An 18,068-nucleotide genomic window follows, 5' to 3' on the forward strand; every position below is an offset into this window, starting at 1 on the left:
ATATACAAACTATTTAATTACCAATAAATTGTTGTCGGTAAACTTGTTGTTTCTTGCACTATGGTAAATATCACATAAATGTTAACCAAAAAATTTAAGATAATCTTCAATATCGATGTATTTGTAGACCTTTAATATTAATTAGCCAAAAATACAATGATTTAAGAATTATAATAATGACTTAGAAAGCCTATCATTGTATCCAATTGTAATCAACTTATACATATTATTCAAATTAAAATTATATGTAATATATCAAAATATAATTAGACATCATGAGATTTTATATTTGCTGCAAATGTTTGGTGTTATACGAGTATGCTTTTCTATATATTGTTTATATACTATATTTAGTTTTGTTATAAATTATCTTTGCATTTAAATTCTAGAGACTCCGATGCCACGCTTTAAATAATTTCTTAGCAAAATGTACCGTTGCGTTAATCTGGCAGTAAAATAAGTCATACCATATACATTTCTTTACCTGAACCCTTTTGCTTCAAATCTTTGTGTTTCCTTAGAAAATTTAATCTTGTTACGTGCTATTGTAATGCACCTTTGATCCAATTAAAATTTTGGACAAATGGCTACTGACCGTTCTCGCAAAATGACTAACGATTTTTCGATTTTTACCTATTCATTGGATAATTCGATTGAAAATATTTCAATATTTTTTGATAGAAATTATTCAATGGCAAAAAAATTTAGTTCTTATTCAACATGAAGGCATTGTTACACATTCAGAAGTTTCCAATAGATTTTTATAGTTATTGAATTATTTACATATTATTACTAATGGGTAAATTACGGCACTCAATGAATCTTCATACTCATTGCAAAAAATTTTCTTTTCTGAAGAGCGTTTTTACTTTTTGTATAGTAAAAAAGATATATGAAAATGTTTTAACTACTTGACATTTTAAAGATAGAGCCATTTAGAGCTTTTATTTTTTGCAAAACAGGTGAAATGTTAATTAATATATTATGAAATTAAAAAGGTTGGACAACAGTTAGAAAAAATTGTTATGATAAAATACACTCTACACTTTTTTTATTAAATATGAGATAATTTTACAACCGTTTCGAGGCTATAGTTTGTCTCATCATCAATGTAAATATGTATATAAATAATTTTAATTACATCAATGATTGAAGATTTTGAGGTTTAATTCACAAAAAAGTTTGTAACTTTAAAAAAAGTTTTTTTAATAGAGCGAATGGAGTAATAGAGCAAATTTTTTGGCGTATATTCATTTTCACACAGCAATTAAAACTATGAGCTGTTGTGCTGACTTTTCATATAATGTTTATTTTTACAGTTAGGCAACCCAAACGGTTGTCCTAATTCTACGTGATGAATTTATTATTACAATTTCTGTGATGTTGAAAATTTTTGCTAATGCGTCGAAATAAGATATCTACGCTATTTATTTCATCTAGCTTCATCATTCAATTAAAAAATATGAAAACTTAACAAATTTTGAATACCGACCAGGAAAAGACACACTAAGAATTATTAAGAAAACGTACAATTTAGTTTAAAACTTTAGTTTTATAATATATATATATATGAATAACTGAATCTGTCAATTCTACCTTGAATAAAAATCATTAAGATGTTTACATTATCTCTTTTGTAACATAAAACATGAATTCCAATAGACGTCTCTTTTATGATGTCAATCTAATATAGGTAAAAATCAAAAAGGCTTCGAAGTCTCACAAGGAACCGTCAGTAGCTATTTGGCTAATATGTTAATTGGATCAAAGGTACATGACAATGGTCTGTAACAAGATTAAATCGTCTAAGGATACACAACGATTTGCAACGAAAGAGTTTAGGTAAATTCTGTCCGTCGGGTAGAATAAATTTTATTGCGCAGATTTAACGGTATATTTTGCTTAGGATAGGACAGACATCAGTTTATTGATAATACAGAGACGAACTTATAATATGCACATATTAACCTACAAAGGACAATTAAAAAAATATATTAAACAAATTGTACCAAGTAATTATTATATTTTTTAAAAGTAAAAGGAAGAAATTATACAATTTACAATTTGATTATCGTTATTCTGAACCTCTTTTTTAAATTTTAATATTGGGAATTAAATTTATAATAACAAATTAGAAGTTGACTATCTTGAGTATAAATGTTGAAACAAATTAATTATTATTTTAGTCCCAGTATGTAATTTTAATCATTTTCATAAGAATATAAATGTTTTCAGAACAATATGAAAATAAATAAATTTAAATAAAAATAAATAATTATAAATTATAATAGAAACAACATGAGTGAATACAAGTGAATAAAAAAAACCAAAACAGAATTAGCAATAATCAAGAAAATAAAATGAAACAAATTAACACATCATAAATATAGAGTAGGGCGGGGCACAATTAGACATTGAGCAATCATATTGTGAAAACCAAACTAATTATATCACATCAAATAACACATATCAAACAAACAACTATCTGACTATGTTCAGTAAAACTCCTGATAATTTATCATTGTGTTTTTTTGCTGTTCTTCAAAAATTGGTTACCTGGTCCTTTTTTCCCTCCATAGGCGGTGTAAAATAAGACGGCAGAAGGTAATGGCCGATTATACATGTTTTTTCATCTACTTTCAAATATTGTTGTTAAAATATACTTGTTTTTGAGATTACGGTAGTAGGTCTTTTTACTCGCGTATCTTTAAGCCTTAAACTCTAGCCCCTATCTATATATCGTAAAATATTATAGGCCTATGAAAAGTGGTTAAAAAATCATTTAAGTTTAGAATATATGTGCCAAAATTTTATGGTTCTATCGTTTCAATTTGATGCAAAATCTGATTTTTTATTGATTAAATGTATTATATTTATGCTTTTGTATAAGATATGTATCGATTTACATGTAATAATATTTTTATAGCTGCATATGTTTAAAAAAATAATTTTATTATTTTAAAATTATTTCTAGTTTATATTTTTCGATACAAATTCAAAAAAAATCTTCTACAGTTCGTCTCTTAAACGAATGCCAGACTTTTCTGTCAGATATAGTAAAACTGTTGGATACGAATAACAAATACGGAGCAGGCAATTTTAGCTTAAGAGTAATTTCTATAGTATTGTAATCTTATTAAAAGTATAATACTGATCCGATTATTAAATAGGATCAGATCGAAGGTATACAATATAATTCCCGTTACACAACAGGCCTTTAAAATAGGCAAACCGAATTTTGATTTCACGACTTCGAATATATACAATATTTCATTTGTATCGTGATATACAAATATAATATGGTCACAATATTTTGTAGTACAAATAATTTCATTAGTAAATACGCGATAGTAAATTACATTGAATACGTCCAGTAATACTCATTAAATGGAATTTGGATTTTTTTGATGTTATCAAGAAATAAATTTGAAATAAAATAATCTTATAACTATTATAATCCTTAACAAAGGTGTACTAAAAATTTGAAGATATAATATTCTTCAAAAAATAACCTATTTTATAAACCCTGATTTTTAGAAATACCTGTTCAATTCTGACTTCTTATTATTAGTACTTATTAGGTAGTATTAAACACAAATTGCTTGAATAGTTGAAAAAAAACTGATGGCACTTTTTAGCAATTCAAAAATAATTTGATAAAACTCTTTTAATACTCGTTAATTTTTGTCGATATCGGGAACTTTATGCACATTTCTTAAATATTAAATTAGCATTGATTCCTCTTCTTTTGTAATTTATTTTTTTCTCATTTCATCAACTAATTATGAACTTATTGTTCCCGAATGCTATAAGTAGATATATTAAAAAGTTATTATATTGATTTATATAAATTATACATAGTTAAATGATATTTTCATAATATCTTTTGTTTTCTCATGAAAATATGTAGAGAAAGCAAATAAATCAAGTTTCAAATAATAAATAGCTATTGTAACAAATAAACATTATTTATTAAAATTATTAGTATTAGCTTGAAAGTTGAATCAGATATTATTTTACTGGAAAAAGTGTAGATAATCGCATCAATGAGAAGCGACGATAACAAATTTCTCGAGTATAATTATTTTATGTTCTAATAATAAGTTTCAATATTTATCTATTATTAATCATCATAATTGATATAGGTAATTTAAAAGATATAATACTAAGAAGTCACTCTAAAAATAAAGACACATAATGGAAGAATTAATTTTTAAACGATTTATGATATATTGAAATATGTTTTAAAAATGATTCTATCGGTTGACCTATTTCTTTACAATTAGCAGATGAAATGAAAATTGTTAAAAAATAAGTGGTACATGATATTGTGTCTTAAAGCAAATTGCTGGAACTTTTCGTACCAAAAACTAAAATTTTTATAAAAGCTTTAAAATTTTTATAAAAACTAAAATTTTTTGAAAACTTAAAAAATAGATTTTTGAGAATTTTCAAACTTAAAAAAAAACTTTTTTGAAAAATTAGAATTATTTTTTTTTGTTTTCAAATTTTTTGAAAAGTTGAACTTTTTTTAAAAGCAATCGCGCTGCGTAGCTGTTCTAGAGGCAAAATATCAAAGCGCGTAAGCGCCACATAGCAGTCCAACTGAAAATTGTTTACTTATTATTAAACTTTCTGTAAAATATCTAATAATTTTATGTGAATATGTCTAATGATCATTTTTGACCCCCAAATGGAATTTTTGCTTTACTTTTTTGTTAGTGGATTTCCGAAACCGCTGGGCCTACCTTTGCCAAAATCTAATCAGCACGTCTTCCCATCAATCGAATGTTTTTTAAAAAAATCGAATAAATTCTAAATTATTCAAATCAGTTGATCCGTGTTCCCGAAACGTCGACGAAAATTTGTATCCACACACACACACACACACACACACACACACACACACATACACTATGCGCCATGTATATGTGGAAATTTTGAATAACTTGAACAATTTTCAATAAATTTTTAATTTTATTATCAAAATTAAAGCCATAATTTTTTACCAGCTAGGTTCGAAAAACGTCGATCAAATGACCCTCATCTGTTAAAATTATTCAATGTTTTCATTGACCTGTACATCTAAAGTATGCCAAAATGTTTGATGTGAGTATATATGAAACTTTTCCTCTTCGAGTTTTTGGAAATTTCTATAACTTACTCTATGGGAAGATGATAATGTTTTTTATTCTGACTTGGCATCTTTCAAATAATATGAACTATATAATAAGTTTCATATGATTGTTTACAAATGTTTATCACGACGCTTTAATTGAAAATTCTATGATATTGTGTAATTATTTTTTTCTGGTTAAACGTTAACACATATAATTTTACAGAAAAGGAAGCAAGATAAAGCAGTATTTGTACAAGGTGTGTCAGTCATGTTCTAAATCAGAATTATAAAGAAGACACGTCACCACCGGCACAACCGATAACGGCTCATCAGCGCTTGTCTTCGGAACAATAAAAATCGCGGACATCAAATAAGCCGATGACATTCCGTTATCGAAAAGTAAATAATTGTTCATTCAAGGTCAGTGCGATTCAACTTTATTTTGATAAGAATTAAAGACGATAACGGAATTCCGTTTACGAGACTGCAGGCCTCCAAATCAACGACGAGCTATTTCTAGAGAACTATGGTTGTCTAAGTTGACATAATGCACATGTTGCATTTTAACTCATAATGGGATTGTTTCATCCGAGCACAAACTGACCAAAACTGACGATCTGCAACTGTTTTAATCAGTCTCTGCAATATTTTTTTATGTATTTTCTTATAAATTACAATCTGTCTAAATAGAAAGACATTGAGAATTAGATTGACAAATAACATAAAATTTTAAAAGGTAAACCCAGTGGTGTGGTTCACCTTTTATTAATGTACTAAATTATATCTTAATTAAATTTTGGTATTATAAAGAAAAAAAAAACTCAAATATATACATACAATTATAAACAAAGTACATTACACATACTACATATACACATACACGTATAATTTATATGGTAGAACAACTTATTATTATTAAAGTGTTAGATCTATTAAATGCTTTCTTTTTAGTCTTATATTATATGTGGTGTTGTTAAGACTTGCTATCAGTTTATTTGGATGATTCTGGGATAAATGACAATCAATCTTTACCTGTCATTTATCACTTTTGCAAACTATTTTGATGCAGACTGATTAATATTGTTACAGATTATCAATTTTGGTCAGTTTGTGTATAGATGGAACAAGCTCAATTACTCGCTGTAGAGAAATTGTGAACAACTTGTTTATTCATTCATTTATGTAAAATCACCTTTAAATTTTATGCATTTGTCTAAACAGTTGTTTATCAAAATTGTCAAAAAATAATATATATTTTAACAAACTTTATCTGCTTTACCATTTGAAAATTAAAGTTTTCTGTGGGCGGTAAAATTACCATTTTTCTATAATTAACTTCCCGTAGGGCAAGTTATAGTAATCGCAAAAAAATCGAAAATGAAAATTTTTGCATTTCTCGACGTTTCAAAGGTTTCTGAATATTTTGGCATACCTTAGAAAAAATGTATGTATGTGTGTGTGTGTGTGTGCGTGTGTGTATGTATGTGCGGATACAAATTTTCGTCGACGATTTCGGGAACACCGATCAACCGATTTGAATAATTCAAAAAACATTCGATTTGTATTGATAAGGAGACGTGCTGATTAGTTTTTGGCGAAAGCAGGTCTAGCCGTTCCGAAGATACGGGGCAAAAAGTGCCGAAAACGGTAAGTCAGTTTTTAAGAGAACGGAGCGTCCGATTTTAATAATTCAAAAAACATTTCACTTGTATTGACAAGATGAAAAATTGATCAAATTTTCATGAAGGCAGGTCTAGCGGTTTCGGAGATCTAATGGAAAAAGTAAAAAAAAATGCCATTCGGCGGTTAAAAATGATCATTAGACATATGCACATCAAATTATCAGATATTTTATAGAGATTTTAACAATAAGTATAAATTTGGTTTACATTCCTATGGGTTCCGTACCAATGTTTACGCGTTAGACGGCGACGCGGCGCTTACGCGCTTTGATATTTCGTCTTTATGCAGTTAAAGCAGTACGATTGCTTTGAAAAAAAGTTTAGATCTTCCAAAATATGTCCAAATAAAGAAAACATATTTAAAAAAAAAAATTAAAAAAAATTTTTTCTAAAAAAAAAATTTTTTTTTTTAAAAATGTAATTTTTTGTCCAATTTATAGTTTCTCAAATCAAATTTTCAAAAATCTTATTTTTTCGAAGTAAAATATTTTCAAAAATGTTGATCGTTTTTTAAAAAAATAATAATTTTTGGTACGGGAAGTTCCAGCAATTTGCCTTAAGGCACGATGCCTTAATTGCCTTAAGACAGAATTCCACTTACAGCTAGTTTAGATCTCAAATCATTTTCACGCACACACATGATTATAGAGATAAACTTGGTCTAATTTCTTTAAGTATAGAAAATGAACTTGGTCTCTGGAAAACGTTTAAACATTATAAATCTTGGTACCAAACCCAAAGCAATGTGAACAAAATTTGTACTCATTATAAAAGTCTCTATAAATTATCTGATAATTGGATGTGCATATGCATATTATTTTGACCACTAAATGTGATTTTTTAAATTTTTTTATTGGATCTCCGAAACTGCTGGCTTTCCCAAAAAGTTAATCAGTTTTTAATTTCGTCAATATAAATAAAATGCGTTTTAAATTATACAAATCGGACGCTCCGTTCTCTAATAAAATCAATTACCATTTTTGGCACTTTTTGCCCCGTATCTTCAAAATGGCTCAACCTGCCTCTGCCAAAAACTATTAAGCACGTCTCCTTATCAATACGGATCGAATGTTTTTGAATTATTCTAATCGGTTGACCCGTGTTCCCGAAATCGTCGACGAAAATTTGTATCCGCACACACACATATATACACAAACACATACACACATACATCTATTTTTTATACATAAGGTTTACCAAAATGTTCAGAAATAATTGAAACGTAAAGGTATATAATAAGTTTTAGTTTCGAATTTAGTGAATACTATAACTTACCCTACAAGAAGTTGAAAATCTAATATTTTTAGCATAATACATTATTAATTATTATTCAAGTCATATTGCTTTGAATTAAAAATGTTAACTAAAAATAATTATAAACTAATTTTAATTTTAATCTTTATTTCTCTCTTCCAATATATCTATAAAATTGGTTTTTAACTAAATGAACGATATAAATATACTTTATTATTATTATTATTATATTTTAAATAGTACTAGTATAGTTAATATATAATATAATGGTATAATAGTAATAGTATAGTTTTTTTAAAAATATCTAACATTGAGATTTGCAAAGCTGTTTGTAGCTATTTATATTCAACATTTTATTTGAATGTTATTGTATTGGTTTCTTTCTGATTATTTTAAAAATTTATGTTTTGTATTATGATATTTTACATTTACTTACCTTTTATTTTATCATCACATTTAATAGATTCATATCATTTGTAACAACGGCTCTTTCTTATTTTCAAAATTAGTCATATACTTCATTTATTTAGAATCTGATCTTTAATTATTACGAAAAACCTTTTGAATAATTTTGTTCTTTCAGAAATTTACTAGCTATTTAGTAACATTTCTTTGTATTTATTACACTTCGAAATGTTTTTCTGTTTCGCAATTAATTATTTCCAATTTCCTGTGTATCGGGGTGCAATTTTATAGGAAACATTCTCTGTGATGAATAGGTCAACATAACAAGGGGCGTTTTGTGTGTACACTGAATATCCCATCCCTAATAATTTATTGAATCTACCCTAATTCCAATTTGACATCTTTGGTATCAGATTTACAAACAAGTTCAGTGATGACATATATATTAGGGCCGTCTTTCACTATATCGCAAAAATGAAATATAGGAACGCATCAGTTGATGGTACAATTTCAATTCTGGTGAATATCTTTCACAAAAATATTTTCGAGATCAGTTTCTTAACATTTAATTTTATATCATATTACAATTGTGTCACGTCATCGAGTATGGATCAGGATAAGAAACAATAATATTATCAGATAAAATAAAGATAAATATTATGGTAGATTGAAGAACCTACAAAGTAGATTGATTATCAAATTATTACTTATTTGAAAATTTCAACAAGTAATTTGTAAATTTTTGCAATTTTTATTTCGCAATATTAGCATTCTAATTTTTTATTTTATGTTAAGTTATCGCATTTAATTTAACTAGGCTTCCTTGTGGCCTAGTGGTTAGTTGTTTTGGCATCACCTCGGACAACCATGTGTCAAGCAGTAGTCATATCAGTTTTTTAGATGGCAATATGTTTCCAAAAATAAATAGCTCTCGTCTTACTCAATCAAATTAAAAATTATCAGTATTAGAGAAATTCTAATAATATATCAAAGATAGGCCAGGATTTGAGTTGCCTTCTATAAAGACTAAATATTTATTTGAACTTTTGGCTAAATCTGGATAAGAGTAGAGCGAAGCTTAAAGGTCCGCAGGAAAAAAGGACCACCACCAATATCTAAAAAATAAGTAATGTTAGAAAATTTGTAACAAAAATATTTGAAAGTAGAAGGCAAAAGATATATAAACAGCCATCATCTTGATTTTTAAAATATTGCGATCAGGAGATAAACGGCGATGCTTGAAAATCCATTGTTAGTTTTTTTGATTTTGAGCACTGTTGTTTAGTTTACGAGACTTAATATATATATATATATATATATATATATATATACACAATATAAAAAAATAAATTATAATAAAAAGGTAGTAATGGACAAAATTAGTGAAATTCGTTTAAATTATTCACTTAATATAAGAGTTTTTTTTCCTAAAACATTTTAGAATAGTTAGAATTCCTGTCCATGATTACTTTTGTTTTCTATTGTTTATTACATCAATACGCATTGCTACTTCAGATTATAATGAGCAATCTAGTTTTATCCGATAATAATTGTCTTTAATTACACAAATAATAATTTGTGTGGACTAGTCATCAAGTTTTTCTTGCAATGTCATGATCAAGGTTCGATTGCAACTATTGTCTGGGTTTCACGCCTGAAATAAAGTGGTGTACTAGAGACTACCCGTGCAAAATTCATTTGCAAAACACGTGTAAGTTAAATAAATAAAAATTAATTAATAACATTTAATTTGTTTTATTTTTCAAAATGTAATTACAATCTGTTTTTAAAATACAAAAACATTTAGTAATTATTAATGACAATATGCAATAATAACATTTGAATTTTTAGAAATTTTTAAACAAATTTGTGTAACATTATTTTTTGTTATTGATTTGTAATGCAAATATGTTTTCCAATTACCACGACGGTGTTTTATAATTTTTTTGGGTAAAATGTATAAATAATTTAAGTAAAATTTACATAATCTACTTTTAATTGCAATTTTGATATGTGAGGTATGTTTGGTTTATTTGTTATAATCAAATAATTTTTTTATTTTGCACTAATATATTTATATAAATTATGTTCAAAATAAATCTACTATCAAGCAGATTTTTTCTTGCTGCAACTTCATCCTATGAAAATTTGATCGAGGAAATAGTTAATTATTAATTAATAATTAATTATTATTTATTTTTTATAATTTTGATGAAACTTTATATGATGAAACTTTTATGATGAAACTTTATATGATGAAACTTCATATGAAGATAGTGGTCTAATAGTAAGAAAAATAGTTTAATTATAAAAAGTTACTTAAGACTGGAATAATAATTAAAATCACCATTTTAAAGTTACTAAATCTCAATCCTTTCTGATTATGTCGATTATTTTCTTTTATCGGGATAATCATGCAACTTACCTTTGGTCAAATTGTCATTTCCAACGAGTTTTTGTGTTCATTTATCTACATATGACATTAAATCAATTGTTTATGAAGCATGATCAAATGAATGTAACAACTACGTCCAATGATGCAACTCTTTACATTGATGATAGTACATAACGGAAAAATTACTTAGCCATTAGATCTGATTTAAAAATGATTTATTTGCAAAAAATAATTATAATATTAGCAGTAATAATTTTAGCTTTTTTTCTATTTTGAAATAAGTGTCGATATTTCCGTCAATCGTTCGTCTGCATTATATTTAATTATAGTTGGCAATATTTGAACCTTGTCCAAAGTTCTCTATATCGTTAAGTGGTTCCCGATACAAACTTCAAATGGTTTTCCATTTGTTATTAAATCAAACATGAGTGGATATCTTATTACGATAAAGAGCGTTATCGATATTTTCCGTCTGGCTTCTGTGTAAGGATATCTATTTATTTATAATGTTTTCAATTTTGTAGAATTATTATGAGTACCTACCTACATTCAAGTAGTGAAACTGAGTAGAGTAAATACTTCAGTTTTCTCTGTATAGTTTGGAACTATTATTTTGTGATACGTGTTACTAGTAGTACTTTCATTTATTTAGTTGTATTTATTGGTTATTATTTATTAACTATTTTTTATTTGTTTTGCTGTTAAAAATTGTAATAACTTTTCTTATTTTTTTCATTGAAGGAGGATGAAATTCAAACTCGATAGTACTCGTATATTCCAAATTAGCATTAGAAATTAGAAATTAGTATAACACATTATGAGTATCTTATAGATATAACGATAAATATTTTTTATAATCTATTAAAGTTTTTTAATGTATCTTTCATAAACTTTTGCTACAATTAAATTTTATTACCCATTGATTAAATAGTGTAGCTATTATTCCATAAAAAATGAAAAATGAAATGATGATTCTTTTTGCCCCCTGGTTGTACAATTTTACCCAGACTCTGAAGCAAAAAGAAACGTGTTTTTTTGAAACGGAAATTTTTGAAAAATAGCAAAAAAAATTAGTTCTACAATAATAAATTAGTTGGGAATTTTACTGAACATAGTCAGATAGTTGTTTGTTTGATGTGTTATTTGTTTTGTTGTAGTTTGCTTGGCTTTCATAGTATAATTGCTCAAAAACAAATTGAACCTTTGTGCCCCGCCCTACTCTATATATTTATATACATATATGTGAATTGGATAATTCTTCATGCAGTAGAATGTAAAAAGTAACACTGAAAAGTATTTACAATTGTCTTATCCTAATAGAGGTTTCTGTATTTAATATTATGATAAGCAAAATATTAATATTTTTACTAGTTTATATTTAATTTTTAAGTATTAATGTTCATTTATTTTTAATTCTACTTAAAAATGTTAAAATAAATTTTCAAATTATTTTATTTAGTATATGAAAATACAATTTTGTATGATGATTGATGTATCTGTCAACAAAATAATAAACTACTACTACTTAAAAATATCGAAAATTATCAAATCACTTTTCATAAAAAAATATTTATATCATATTTTATATTTCAAGTGTAACTAGTGGTGTATAGCATCGTGCCATAATGCAAATTGCTGGACTTCCCGTACCGTAACCAAATATTCGAGAAATATTAAATGTTTTCAAATAGATTATTATAAATATTGTAACGTCGTCTAATATTTATAAGAATTATTTAAAATGAATTGCAAAGTTGAAATTATTTGTATAAAGTATATTAGAACTTTAGTCAGAATTAAATTAAATTAAAATCTGAATTATTTTCGATATACAGAAAAAAATTATTTTAAAAAAATGAAAATAAAAATTGAAACAAAAAAAAATTTCCAGGAGTAATTATTTTATTGAAACAAGTAGAAAGTTCTTTGAATAATTCAAATCGGACGCTTAGTTTTCTCAAAAACTGACATTTTTTGCATATGCTCTGTAGCTTTGTATCTTTGAAATGGTTTTGCCTTTGCCAAAAACTAATCACCTCTTCTCCCAATCATTACAAATTGAATGTTTTTCAGATCATTCAAATCGGATACTCCGTTCTCTAAAAAACTTGATTTGCATTTTCTGCACTCTTTGCTCCGTATCACCGTAACGGCTGGACATGCTTTTGCCAAAAACTAATATACATCTCCCTATCAATAGAAATCGAATGTTTTTTTAACCATTCAAATCGGTTTATTCGTGCGCCCGAAAACGTTGACGAAAAAATGCGGACATACAAAACACACACACACATTCATTTTTTTTTCGAAAATGTTCGACTCGAGACCTTCGAAACGTCGAGAAATGCAAAAAAAATCATTTTCGATTTATGGTCCATTACTATAACTACCCTACGGGAAGTTAATTAGTAAGAATATGACTATTATACTGATATAGGATGTAAAGCATTTGAATGTTAAATAAAATTGAAAAAACAAAATCAAAATATAAAATAATTTTAAATACCGTGAATAGTGTGTATGTACAATAGTGTGTAGGTATATTGCAAACATTACTGTATGTCTATATTTTGACTATACAAAAAAACGTCTCCAACCGCATTTTTAAGTAGCAAAGTATAAAAAAACATCTCCACAGGTATTCAAGAATTAATAGAAGATTTGGGTATATTAAAACACCTCAAAAATTTGTGAAGGAGCATTAAAATGATATGGGACCCTCCTTATTATGTGACAACTGCAATCGATCACATTCTGAAACGTATTGTGTGGTCTAAAATTATAACACTCAACAAACTGCAAAAACTAACAAATGCACGAGCGAAAAAAAGTACCTGAATGAGGGGATTACAGTTGGATGGTTTGTTACGTGGACCGGCCGAGGAGTTCGAGGGACCTTTCTATGCGCTTTTCGAAGTTTCGAAAGGCGCCCGATAATAACATACATATGTATCTATATAATTATATCTTGGGAAGTAAGCTTTGGGGAGATTATTAATCGTTCTCAGGCATGATATTATAACGCATAATTATCGTGTTCTTCTCGAAAATATGTACACATATATTCGCACATTCCTACACAAACACATTGTCATGTGATATTTTTTTCGATATATATATATATATATATATATATATATATATATATATGCAAAAACTATACATCAAATAATACAAAAAATAAACCACATATTTTTAGGAATTTTTGGTGTATAGAACATTTCCAATTAATTTAATGTCATCGTCAAGGGAAACTAATCATTAACGTTTCAAATTATTTATATGCACAGTAATCATAAATAGCGCAGCCACATATCAGAAATCTTATATATATATATATATATATATATATATATATATATGTATATATATGTATATATGTATATATTAGAGTTTAAAAGTTGGGCGTACATAAAAAAAATACTATGAGAGTTTTTAGAAATTTATTTAAAATCTATACGTTTCGGCTAACATCCTAGCCTTCATTCAGTGACAATCAATATAACTATAAAAATTAAAACTAAATGATTAATATCTAAGAAATTTTATGGAAAATCAATAAATGATAAAAAAGACTTCCAATTTTTTATCTTAATATAACAGAAAATTCATTACTCCATGGTATGAGTATGTGCACAGTGGTATAATATATATTTTTTAACAAATTTTCTTAAATTTAAGAAAAAACGTGACATTTTTATTCTTTACTTCGAACAGTCAATACGTTCTTTCGACAACTTATTAATAGTTATTCATGTTTATTTGGGTGATTTACCATTTGTGATGTTAAAAAATATATATTTTACCTGTATGCACATACTCATACCATGGAGTAATAATGTTTTCATCTGTTATATTTAGATACAAAATTGTGAGTAATTTTTATCATTATTATTGTTTTTCTATGACATTTCTTACATATTATTTATTTAGTTTTAATTTTTATAGTTATATTGATTGCCAATGAATGAAGGCTAAGATGCTATCCGAAACGTACCCTATATCCAATTTGACCTTGATCAATTATATTGTAAATACCAAACCAATTCTATCACAACAAGTAACACATAAAACCAACAACTATCTGACTATGTACGCAATTAATTCATCATTGCTATTTTTCAAAAAATTGTCACCTGGTCCTTTTTATCCTATAAAATGAGTTAAAATGGGGAAGCCAGGGTACAATGTCTTATTTGCAATAACTTATTTAACTTATATATACATATTTAATTATTTATATATACTAATTCATTAACTCATCTCCAGTAAAGTTTTTTATTTCTACTTAATTTACATTTTTAATTACTATTTTGTATTGTTTGCATCTTTGCCAGGGTAAAGATTTAGTTGGTCTTTTTTACCCCATCCGCGTGTAAGCTTTTATAGAGGTTATATAAAAAAAACTGTTGAATTAAATAAACTAATAAAATTAATAATACATCTTATAAAACTATTAAATAACGTTATGTTATATTCAGACACCGTAAATTAAACAGCTGTTTACAAAAACAAAAAGACTAACAACAAAAAAAAACTTAAGTAATACTACGCCACGTACTATAGAATTTTGAGTATTCTAATGTAGTTTAGTAATGAACACATTTCGAACTATTTACAAATGCTTATACCATTATAATCTCAACTGTCGAGTTGTGTGGCATTATTCTCTATGGTGACAAATTGCAGTTTAATTCCTTGCTCATTTTTAAAGCCCACCAAAGTGCGGTAACAATGGAGATGTAAGAACCTATTTGTTAAACGCGCTTTTTGCAATTTTGCCACTTCAATCGCCCCTTTAAGTAAAAATCAACATGTTTATTACATGTCGGTTATAATGTCTTGACGTCATCTCTATTCAGCGGATCAATATGAGCGTATGACACAGTCCCTTGAAGATTTCAGATCTGTACGTCTGATAGGGATGGGCGGTATTTTTCGATATTAGAAGTAGAAATTCGTATCTGCTATAATTTTTACAGATGAATGCATATTTGTTAAGTTATTTTACACTAATTTTAGTACATTGTATTAAAATTATTAAATAATAGAAGTTTTTATCTTTGCTTGCACTTTTACATAGCCTTAATTGGTATTGTCATGTTTTTTTATCTTTTTTTATTTACTTAATATTTGAATTTACATTAGAATTAATTTACAAATTATATTATTAAAATATACCTCTGTACTGTAAATTAATTTAACTTTCAAGTTATCATTAATTGACTATGCCCTTGTTAATAAATTATGTCTGTTTTTATACAAGGTACATTTATATTATGGATTGAGAATTGCATGGATCCTAAGATTGATATATTTGTATAAAATTGAATATGAATTATACTCAATTAGCTCTTTTTTCCCCGACACATTTGTCTCAATTGTGTATGTATGCAGGTTCAAGATTTATATAACTTTTGCGATCTGACATCTTTGCTTCCTGATACAATTTGATATTGCAGGAGACAAAATGTATATAAGGCATATCTACATACATATAAAATATACAGGAGAACAAATGTATATGATATAATGAATATAGAGTAGAGCGGAGCTTAAATGGTAAAAATGTCATTATCTCAAAAACAAGTAAAGTGGAGAATTTCTAGTTGATGCCAATTTAAAGCAGAAGGTACAAGATGTGTAACCAGTTATTTATTACGTCAATTACGACGTCATTTTAAATGTTTTAATATTCATACTTGAAGTATTTTTTGTGTTGGTAGTTTATTTGGTTTTGAGTTCTTGTATTTAGTTTATGATACTTGGATATAATATTTAGATAAGGTAGAGTGAGGCTTAAAGGTCCACGGGTAAAAAGGTCTAGCACCGGTATCTCAAAAACAAGTAAAGTTAACAAATTTTTAACATTAACATTTGAAAGTGGAGGGAAAAATATGTATGACCAATCATAATCTTGATTTTTACGACTTCGCTATAAAGAGATTAGCAATTGATTTGAAAATCTGTAACAAAAGAATTTTTTCTTGTTATTTTTTGGTTATTACATCATTGTTGTTTAGGTTACGAGATCTTAATATAATTTTTAAGTATACGTTATTTAATTGTTTTTTAAAATATATTATTAATTTTAAGTTGGTTCCAATAGATTTTACTTTTTATATAACCTCTATAAAAGCTTAGAGTGAATAGAGTAAATAGGACCAACCGGATCTTTACCCTGGCAAAAGTGTAAACAATAAAAATGATAAATTACAAAGCAAATTAAGATAATTAAAGCAATTTTAAAAGATATGAATTAAATAAATAATTATTCCAACTCTGCAGATAAATATTTTTGACAAAATACCAGATCAAGGTTATCTTAAAAAGATATCTTTATAAAAAATGTACCTATTAAGTTTAAATTTTACATTGGTCGATTAATGTAATGTGATATAAAATACCTTTAAATTTATAAATAAGACATTGGACATATTTGCTCCCTGGCCTTCCCGTTTCACGCATACGTAGTAAATGGGTCCAGGTAACAAATTGTTTTAAAAAACAGTAATAAAGCATACACATTTCTACAAAGAAGAATTATCTGGAAGCTTTACTGAAAATAGTAAGATAATTGTTTATTTGGTACATGTTATGTGCTGCCATGTAGTTCATTTAGTTTAGACAGTATAATTATTGAAAGTCAAATTGAAACTTTGTACCTCGTCTATATATACATATTTTAAATCGAATGTAATGCTTCTATGTAGTATGGTGTAAGTATAATTTCAAACTTGTGTCTTTCCATATATCTATAAATCAGTTATCGTAAGTTCTGAACGTTATCAAAATTATATGTTATTTGTTCTAATCTCATGTCGATTATTCGCTGTCAACAAAGTGGTTAAATTTCGACATTTCTCCAATATCTCTCACCTCATCTCCAGGTAGATACATACAGTGGAACGCGAACGCGGCGCGACGGCGCACGAAAAAAACATCCCTCTGTATAATTCAACCCCTCTACCGTGTCGTGCGTTCGGAGGGGCGCAAGAACAGTTCCCTTGTATAAGTGTAAGTGTATTATGCAAGTTTCGGTCCTTTTTCCACCCATATGTACTGTATGGATTGCGCAGTGTTCGACGTAGCTTTTTCCTCGGCGATTATCCTCTGCGGCCAATAAGACGAGCGGTTGGTGTGGCCTGTTTTCCCCTTCCCGCAGAGGAAAGATTAGTAGCAGCGTTGTACTACTCTGGTAGTTCTCTGGTAG

At 27.2% G+C, this 18,068-nt stretch overlaps 1 long non-coding RNA gene across 1 annotated transcript in view; it reads left to right on the top strand.

Moving 5' to 3' along the window:
- The window catches only part of LOC113378438, a 94,276-nt gene extending 88,786 nt beyond the window's left edge, over positions 1-5,490 (top strand). Inside the window, exon 4 of the long non-coding RNA XR_003367185.1 lies at positions 5,343-5,490. This is a non-coding gene — a long non-coding RNA (uncharacterized LOC113378438). The remainder of the gene's footprint in view (positions 1-5,342) is intronic.
- Positions 5,491-18,068: the final 12,578 nt, after the last annotated feature.

This window comes from Ctenocephalides felis, unplaced genomic scaffold (genome assembly GCF_003426905.1).
Source record: "Ctenocephalides felis isolate EL2017-DRISC unplaced genomic scaffold, ASM342690v1 CF-g0.4_SCAFFOLD_01886, whole genome shotgun sequence".
Lineage (NCBI taxonomy): Eukaryota > Metazoa > Arthropoda > Insecta > Siphonaptera > Pulicidae > Ctenocephalides > Ctenocephalides felis.